This window comes from Equus quagga, chromosome 2 (assembly GCF_021613505.1).
Source record: "Equus quagga isolate Etosha38 chromosome 2, UCLA_HA_Equagga_1.0, whole genome shotgun sequence".
Taxonomy (NCBI): Eukaryota; Metazoa; Chordata; class Mammalia; order Perissodactyla; family Equidae; genus Equus; species Equus quagga.
This window is the reverse complement of record NC_060268.1, coordinates 76,331,628-76,341,267: the sequence shown is the minus strand read 5'-3', so window position 1 is coordinate 76,341,267 and position 9,640 is coordinate 76,331,628. Positions and strand designations below refer to the sequence as shown.

At 41.0% G+C, this 9,640-nt stretch overlaps 1 long non-coding RNA gene across 1 annotated transcript; it reads right to left on the bottom strand.

Annotated features, from left to right (window-relative positions):
* Nucleotides 1-787: 787 nt before the first annotated feature.
* On the bottom strand, nucleotides 788-9,439 carry LOC124234760 (uncharacterized). The gene is made up of 4 exons (XR_006887392.1): nucleotides 9,227-9,439; nucleotides 7,379-7,504; nucleotides 3,416-3,516; nucleotides 788-1,316 (listed from the first exon to the last, which is right to left on the bottom strand). It is a non-coding gene; the product is annotated as an uncharacterized LOC124234760 (long non-coding RNA).
* Nucleotides 9,440-9,640: the final 201 nt, after the last annotated feature.

Genomic DNA, 9,640 nt, shown 5'->3' with positions numbered 1-9,640 from the left:
CTCTCACCCCTGGTTCCTGGCAGCCACTGATCTTCTTTCTGACTCCACTGACTTATCACTTCTGGATTTTTCCTATAAGTGGGATCGTACAATATATGGCCTTTTGTGTCTGGCGACGTAGCGTAGGAGGCGAGTGATCACTTTTTTCCTTGTTTTTTTTTTTTTTTAAATACGAGGTTTTTCTTAGAGAAAAAACCCCTGATAAATCAAAGATTTCATATAAAAATGAAGCCCCGATATTAAATATTTTCATCATCTTCAGATAGGGACCACTTTTATAAGTGTGACAAAACAGCTGGGAATTATAAGGCAAATGTCTGGGGCAGTGAGACACCTTTCAAATCTTTCATTTCCTTCAAAAGGAGATGGTTAAATTTTTCTAACGTATATATTACAAAAGTATTAAAATCACACATTAAATACTTCCATTTAGTACTAATATGTTATGTAATAAAATGCATTATATAGTTTAAGGTTCTAGATTGATAATTAACACATATTTAGCAAAATATATAAATATGAATAAAAATATGCTCCTTCTACCAAGAAGTAATTGTCCATAAGTGGATACCATCTGTGCAGGCCTTTCCCTTCAAGTGCAGTGTTGTGTCGGGGGGGGGGGGGGGGGGTGAGGGGGAGGAGCTCAGGGCTGCACTCTCCTAGTAGCTAATGTCCCCCAGGTGGACATGCAGAGTCAGTCCTGTTCCCTTGTGCATTCTTAGTGGTCACACATCACAATTTACTCAGTTGCCCTAGGTGTTGAACAACTGGACCATTTCCAGTTTTTCACTCTTAAAATTGTCCTATGGGTACATTTGTGTCCATTAACATTTATTGCTTTTAGAACTGAATTTTAGAAGCAGAATTTCTGGAATACAATTTATTCAAACTTTCAGCGGTTGGCTGCAGTTTTCAATATCCATGGTCTCTTTAGGAAGTTTGAGCCTTCTTTGGGAAAGCAGGGACTCCAGAGACACTGGAGGTGACACCTGAAGGAGGGAGGTAGACAAGCCAGGAGTGAAGCCAGCAGTGTGCCTGGGAGTGACCCAAGGAGCAGGGAAGGCATTGCTCAGGCACCCTCCTCCAGGTTCCTCGCCCACATTATCCCTGCTCCATGTCCTGGAACACAGCTCACCCAGCTCCTTCCCATGACATATGCCATGCCCAGGCCCACACCACCCCAGCCACCACGTTCTCCATAACTCAACTTCTATGTAGAGCAGCCAGGCTCTGCTTCCAGGCCAGTAAAGGTGCAGGCAGGGCAACTCCTTTCTGCTCGCACCATCTCCTTGTCTCCACCACTTTCAGGAAGGATCCTGTAAGGGCAGATCAGTGACTTATAGACATGACTTTGAATGTTAACATCAGATGAAAGTTTTTAGTTACAGCAGCAAAACTGCCTGAGGTTGTATGAGCAAAAGGGACCGTTATGGGCCAGGCCTCTTGGCTAAATGGTTAAAGTTCTATGTGCTACACTTCAGCAGGCCAGGTTCAGATCCTGGTTGCAGACTTACTCCACTGAGCAGCCACACTGTGGCAATGTCCCACATACAAAAAAACAGAGGAAGATTGGCACAGATCTTAGCTCAGGGCTAATCTTCCTCAAACGAAAAAGTGGAGGATTGGCAAAGGACGTTAGCTCAGGGCAAATCTTTGTGAGGAAAACCAAAAGGGACCTTCACCAAGCATATCAGGTGCTCACGGAAGCTGTAGAACAGGTAGAACCTCAGCTAGAGACTTTGGCACTGGGTGTAGTCCCTCAACACCCCTCAGGGTCCTCCAGTAGTCAGCTGCCAAGCTTGGTGTTCCTCACATTCAGTTTTTGCAAAGGAGGGGTACTCTACTTCTTGCTAAAGACCTCAAATGCAAAGCGGGAGATCTCACCTCCCTCAAAGTAAGATCAGGTAAGTCCACTTTATCTGAGTCTGTGGGTGAGGTCATAGTCAGCAACCCCTCCCTCTTCTGAAAAGACACGGAACGCCCAAATCAGAAAATATAGGTCATCGGTCGGAGGAAACTCAGGGGTATCCCTTGAGGAATAGAGGGAGAAGCTTCATTGAACAGGGAGCAGGTGAGAGCAGAAAACAGTGAGGAGTAAGCAGAAGGACTACCGTGGGCAGGGACAGTGCCATAATGGTAAGGGGCACAAGCTTTATGTTGATTTGTGGGAAGCCGCCAGCATTCATCCCACTGATGTTTCCATTAAAACACAAAGACTCTGCCAGGAAATGCTTTCATTACCAACCACTAAAAAGACACCGGGACAACTGGCAGCCACGGAATCCTAAGATGCCCTGTACTGATGATTGCACAGGTGGTGTGTGGTGGGGATGTTCCACAGAACTCAGGAGAATTCACTTTCACTGCCTTGGAAGGAGGGAGCCCCTTAAGTAGTCACCCCAACATTTGGCCCCCAAAGCAGATAATGCAATTCAGAAAACCCTAGGGTGCCTGTCTCAACACTCAGGACAGTCGTTGTCCTCATCACCAGGACAGTCGTTGTCCTCATCACCAGGACATGAGCTGTGGGTCCAGTCCCAGGGCTAGCCTGGGTCCGATGGAGTGAGCCCCAGTGCAGTCTGTTGGAGCCCAATGAGGGACTCCTGACCAATCTAGAGCGTTAAATAAAAGGCTTCTGGTGGAACAACTGAGTCAGAGGGAGTCAGCCCTCCCAGTCAGAGGGAACAGAGTGAGCAGAGCCATGGCAGCAGGGGGCTCATAGGGGCATAACATCAGCTGAGAATTACTGAGTCCTCACTGGAGTCTCTTTTCTGGACATAAATCATCTCACTGAAACCCCACAACAATTCCATGAGGGAGGTAGAAATACTGTCCCTGTGTGACTGATGAGGAACCTGAGGCATAAAGAAACTGCCCCTTCTATGTCCTACAGAGAGGCAGAGGCAGGATTTGAAACCAGTACTTGTAAACCTCTTTGGGGCCCGCCTGCCAAAAAAGCTGCATCCAGATTCTGCAGAGAGAACTCTCACCTTTCACCTTACAGGAATCTTTGTTCCTGGTGCCCAGAGAGAAACCTCCTCTTGGTCAGCAATTGGCTAGTCCTGGTACTGGGAGAGCCCACAGTGCCCAGGGTCAGCCATTTCCATCCAAAATGCCAAACCCCAGTCATAAGTGGTAACACTGCCCCATGAGTTCAGTGAGGTCTCAGAGTATAGGGGACTCGATCTGGAGGAATTCTGGACCCCTGAGTTCCAAGGAGGAGCAGTGTGAGTGGAACACAGAGTCCAAAGACATAGACTGCAGTTCTAGTCTCTGCTCAGCCTCTCTCTACCTGGGTGACTCAAGGTAAGGCTCTGAGCCTCAGTGGTTCCATCTCTAAAATAGACATAGCAAATGGAGCTGTTTAAAGCATTGTTGGGAGAATTCCTTGAGAAATGCCTTGTGCAACTCTTACCTGCTGCCTGAAGTGCATTAAGAGCCAAGTGGAGAGGCAGTTGTATTGGTGGCCATTCATCCAGCGTATCCGATTTTTCTCTTGTTGTTTTCGGTTTTGTCCTTAAAAAACAGAAGTCAAATTCGAGGTCATGAAGATTTCCTGCTACGTTTTCTTCTATCAGTTTTACAGTTTTAGCTCTTAAATTTATGTCTTTGATCCACTTGGGGTTTTCAAAAATATCATTTAGGTAAGAGTCTACCTTCATTCACTCATTCATAATTGTATGTGTCCGCATGTGTAACGAGGAACATCTATCAGTCAGTGCATTACTTATAGTTGTTTCTTGTAGGTAATTTCCATTACTTTCTGAAGAAATTGAAGCAGAAAAGTAAATAAATACTTCTGAAAGAAATTCTCTAACCTTATAAAACATCTTCTGAGGAGGATTAACTTGTAAACTGTTTATGTGGCAGTGTCATCATCATGAGCAGTCATGCACTGCCCTCTGGTGGCCATATGAGAAACTGCAGGAGTGCTGTAGGGCTCCCTGGTTCTGCCACCAAAAGAAGCCACATTCAAACTAAGACATCTTCACAGGATTGCAGGGACATCAAAATAAATTCTGTAGCAGTTATGTTTTGGGGGTGCCTTCTAGTGGAAGGCATTGTCTAGTCATTTCAGATTTTGAAAAAATAGGCCTCTTTCCAAGTGCAGTATTTGGGGCACCTCAGTCAGGCCCTGGGTTCCAAAACAGAAAATAAAGGCCAGGTTTCTGCCTCCCAGCACTCTCAGGAAAGTGTTGAGAATAAATAGTCCATGCCACAGCTCTGTGTGTTTGGGTTAATGAAAATAGTATACAGGCATACCTCGTTTTACTGTGTTTCACTTTATTATGCTTCGCCAACACTGCATTTTTTACAAGACCCTCCACTAGGAAAAACACTGTGACCCTATGAAGGCTTAGAGATGGCTAGAAAATTTTAGCAATAAAGCATTTTTTAAATTAAGGTATGCACATTGTTTTTTTAGACACAATGTTATTTCACACTTAATAGACTACAGTATAGTGTTAACATAACTTTTACACGCACTGGGAAATGCAAAAAAAAGGAACATTGTAGGCCAAAATCGTTGGTGAATATAGATTCAAAAATTCTCAACAAAATATTAGCAAATTAAATACAACAATACATTAAAAGTATCATATAACCCAGTGAAGTGGGATTTATTCCACGCAGACAGGGATGGTTCAACATCCGCAAACCAATCAATGTGATATACCACATTAACAAAATGAGGAATAAAAATCACCTTATCATCCTAATAGATGCAGAGAACACATTTGACAAGACGCAGCATCCATTTATGACAAAAAATCTCAATAACATGGGTATAGAAGGAAAGTATCTCAACATAATAAAGGCCACACATGACAAACCTAGAGATAACATTATGCTCAATGGTAAAAAACTGACAGCTATCCCTCTAAGAACAGGAAAAAGAAAAGGATGCCCATTCTCTCCACCCTTATTCAATATTGTATTGGAAGTCTTAGCCAAAACAATTATGAAACACAAATAAATAATAGTATACAAATTGGAAAGGAAGAAATAAGCCTCTTGCTATTTGCAGATGACATGAATTTATATAGAAAGCTCTAAAGAATACACAGAAATCTATTAGAAATAATTAACGAATACAATAAACCTGCAGGGTACAAAATCCACATACAAAAATCAGTTGTGTTTCCATACACTAACAATAAACTAGCAAAAAGAGAAATCAAAAATACAATTCCAATTAGAATCACAACAAAAAGAATAAAACACTTAGGAATAAATTAACCAAGAAGCAGATACTGAGTTTTTTATAAGACCCTCCACCAGCAAAATGATTACCACCCACAGAAGGCCCAGGTGATGGTTAGTACTTTCTCACAATAAATTATTATCATTATTATTATATAAAAGTTGGCACCTGAGCTAACAACCGTTGCTAATCTTCTTCTTTTTTAGTTTCTTCTTCTTCTTCTCCCGAAAGCCCACCCAGTACATAGTTGTATATTGTAGTTGTGAGTGCCTCTGGTTGTGCTATGTGGGATGCTGCCTCAACATGACATAACGAGCAGTCCCCTGTCCGCGACCAGGATCTGAACCAGCGAAATCCTGGGCCACCGAAGCGGAACACACAAACTTAAATACTCAGCCATGGGCCCAGCCCCTTATTTTTAAATTAAGGTATGCACATCTTTTTTTAGACATAATGTCATTGCATACTTAATAGACTACATTATAGTATCAACATAATTTACACTCGCTGCGAAACCAAAGAATGTGTGTGACTCACTTTATTGTGATATTTGTTTTATTTCTTTGGTCTTGAACTAGACTGGCAGTATCTTCAAAGTATGCCTGTATAATATATACATATATATAAAAACACCTTGAATCAGAAATTCAACAATTCAGAATAGAGATGGACAAATACGTAAAGATATGAAACCAGAATTGATTGAATTCATGTAAGAAATGGCAAGAAAAATTCACATCAGGAATGAAGATTAAATTATAAAGGGCTCAAGAAAGAAAAGAGTAAAAGGAAAAATAGGAAAGGTAAGAAAAAATAATGAGATAAATATGTTAAAAATTAGAAAAATAGGGAGTTAGATGGAAAGTAGTAAAAATGCAAGATGTATTCTGGGAATTCAAGATTGTTTATAGAATATACATTTTTATAATGTATAGTCAATCTCATTTGCTGAAGCCATATTGAAAATGTGCTCTCTTGCTAAAATTTATTTGTAACTCCCAAATCAATATTCATAGTGCTTTTACAATCATTTGCAGACATGCACAGAGCTGCACACAATTTGAGTCGCCAAACTCTGCTGCCTCCTTCCAGCTCTAATACTGTAAACGAGTGACCTTTTCACAATCTATTTAGTGCCATGCTTTTTGCATTTTTGTGCTTTTTCTTGGGGAGTTGGCTGTTTAAAATGCCCCACAATTGTAGGGCTGAACTGCTGTCTAATGATCCTAAAAGCAAGAAGGTTGTGATTTGCCTCACAGAAAAAAATATTTGTGTCAGATAAGCTTTGTTCAGGCATGAATTATAGTGCTATAGCCATGAGTTCAATGTCAATGAATCAATGATATCTATTGAATAAAGTGTCTTCAACACAAACATACATAAAACAAGGTTATGTACTGACTGTTGATGAAAATGAATGACCAAAGGCTGCCAGGAACTTACTTCTGTATTTCCCCTAGGAGTAATGGTTCAGTGTTCATTTACTCTGTGCTCGTGGTGAATTTACAGAACGTAAGTACCACGAATAATGAGAATCAACTGTACTAGATTACTATTTCTAATAGAAAGATCTATGTATAGCTTCACAGATGCTGAAAAAGCCTCAGTCCTAATGCAGAATCTTAAAAAAAGAAACATGGGAGGTGGTTCCACCAACAAAGCAAAGATGCCCACTATCTCTACTATTATTTTATTTTACCACAAGTATTGGCCAAAGAAGTGGTGTAAAATAAATCAATAAGACACATGGAAATTGGAAAAGATGTAGTACTGTAAGTGATTTGTAACTGATATGATACTATACCTGGAAATCCTAAAAATAAACAGCTTATAACAGCTCAAATAATAATTCAATAAGATTATGATATATGAAATTAATCTACAAAAATAAATAGCCTTAATATGTATAATTAATAATGAGAATAAAAAGATGGAGAAAATTCCATTGCAGTAACAGAAATGATAAATTAGGAATTAGCTTAATTAGAAATATACAAAAAAAAATATGTTGACAACTTTAAAACACTTGAAAGAAGTAGAAGACACACATCCAATAATATGAAAATATACATGCAGAGTTACTCATTGCAACACTGTTTAGAATTTCAAAATACTGTAAACAACCTAAACACTCTTTTATAGAAGAATGCTTGAATAAGGCATGGTGCATACCAGTTACGGGTTTTCCCAAAAAGATGCTGAAGTTCTAACTCCCATTATCTTGTTTGGAAATAGCGTCTTTGCAGATGATCCAGTTAAGATGAAGTAATTACGATGGGCCCTAATCCCATATGACTGCTGTCCTTATAAAAAGAGGAAAATTGAACACAGAGGCACACGTGCACACAGGGAGAATGCCATGTGAAGATAAAGACAGGGATCAGGGTGATGCATCTACAAGCCAAGGAACTCCAAAACCTGCCAGCAAACCACCAGAATCTAGGAGAGAGGCCTTGAACAGATTCTCCCTGACAGCACTCAGAAGGGGCCCACCCTGCTGACACCTTTAAATGGGATTTCTATCCTTCAGACTGTGAGACAATCTCTGTTGTTTAAGCCACCCAGTGTGGGGTACTTAATTATGGCAGCCCTAGCAAACTAACACAATACTAGATGCATACAATGCAGCTCCAAAAACTAATAATAAGGAAAGAGCTCATTAAATGGATACAGTGATTTCCATGATATGTTATACGAAAAAAGCAAAATACAAAGAATATACAGTATGCTGCTTGCATGTAAAACAGAGGAGAATAACAAAATTTACATGTCATATGCTTATTTTTGAAAGGAAACAAATTCAAGAAGGATAAAGCTGAATCTAATGAGAGTGATTACCTCTAGGAGTGGGTTAGATGAGGGAGAAATAGAAGAGGAAAAGGGGAATGGTAATTCTTTGAGAATTATTTTTTGTATAGTTTTCAATTGTGGAATCATCTAAATGTTACATACAAAATAATTAACAAGGATGGGGGAAATTTCTAAAATGGATTTCATCAGTTTGTTAGGGCCACCATGATAAAATGCCACAGACTGGGTGGCTTAAAATATAGAAATCTAGGGGGCCGGCCTGGTGGCACAGTGGTTGGGTGCACACGTTCCACTGCAGCAGCCCGAAGTTAACTGATTCGGATCCCGGGTGTGTACATGGCACCACTTGGCATGCCATGCTGTGGTAGGCATCCCACATATAGAGTAGAGGAAGATGGGCACGGACGTTAGCTCAGGGCCAGTCATCCTCAGCAAAAAGAGGAGGATTGCAAGCAGTTAGCTCAGGGCTAATCTTCCCCAAAAAAGACAAAAAAATAGAAATCTATTTTCTCACACTTCTGGAGGCTGGAAGTCCAAGATCGAGGTGTGGGCAGGTATGTTTCTTCTGAGGCCTCCCCCCTTGGCTTGCAGATGGCTGCCTTCTGATATAAATAAACTAATAAATGAAGTAAAAGGGAAAAGTCTTCCTTATAAAAAAAAAAAGGATAAATGTAGAAAAAAAAACTAATACAGTTATAGCGTCACCATTTTGCAGCCATCATGGTAATAAGTGGTTTGCGCAGGAATCATCAATGAATGTTATATGTATTGGATGAAAACTTGATAAACAAGCGATTTACATAGTCTCAAAGTATTTTCTGATGATTACTAATTATAATTTAACACTTTGTGACCATGAACACTTCTTTTGTTATCTCTGAGAGATTTTCCTCACTCTCAAAATGGAAATAATCACATATTTTTGCAGGTCCTCTGAGATATAAATACAGGAACCACTAGAGCGTCTAAAAGTAACTGACAGACATTAGATGCTCAATAAATGCTCATCTAGTTTCTCTTTTCTAAACAGGAGCAAAGATCAGCCAACTCTGACTAATTAGAATTTCAGGAGAAAAAAAATCAACTCATCTGGAACTGGGTCAGGGTCTCCTTCTCTGGGGAAAGTATGGAGAAGACAGAGCAAGTGGGGAAGAAAGAAAGAAAGTGGCTGGAAAAGGCTGTCCTGGGACACAGGTCGGTAGGACGCACCCCGGCCTCTAGGAGCTCAAGACTAATATGTCACGTCACAGCGACATTCGCCTTCTGCGGAGAGTAAAGCTCTTATAAAGTTGTTTTGAACTTGGCTTTTTAGTCTGTCTTCACCTTACACTTTGGCAATCCACTGAACAACAAGAACCCGCCGCTCTCTCAGGACCCAGGATAGGTCTCAAGCCGGAAATGCACGGAGAACAGGTAGTTACGGAAGTTTCAACTAGCCCGGGGAGCATGCGCAGTGCGCTTTTCTTGGCGCGTGCGCACACGCGGGCTCAGGTCCCCAGTCGCACCCCGACCTCGCCAAGCGTTTCCTTCCGCTGCCGCCCCACAGCGCCTCCCACTTCGATGATTCATGCCGGCCGCGAGCCCCATGAGGCAGTTCCGTGGACTACAGTCCCCACAATGCCA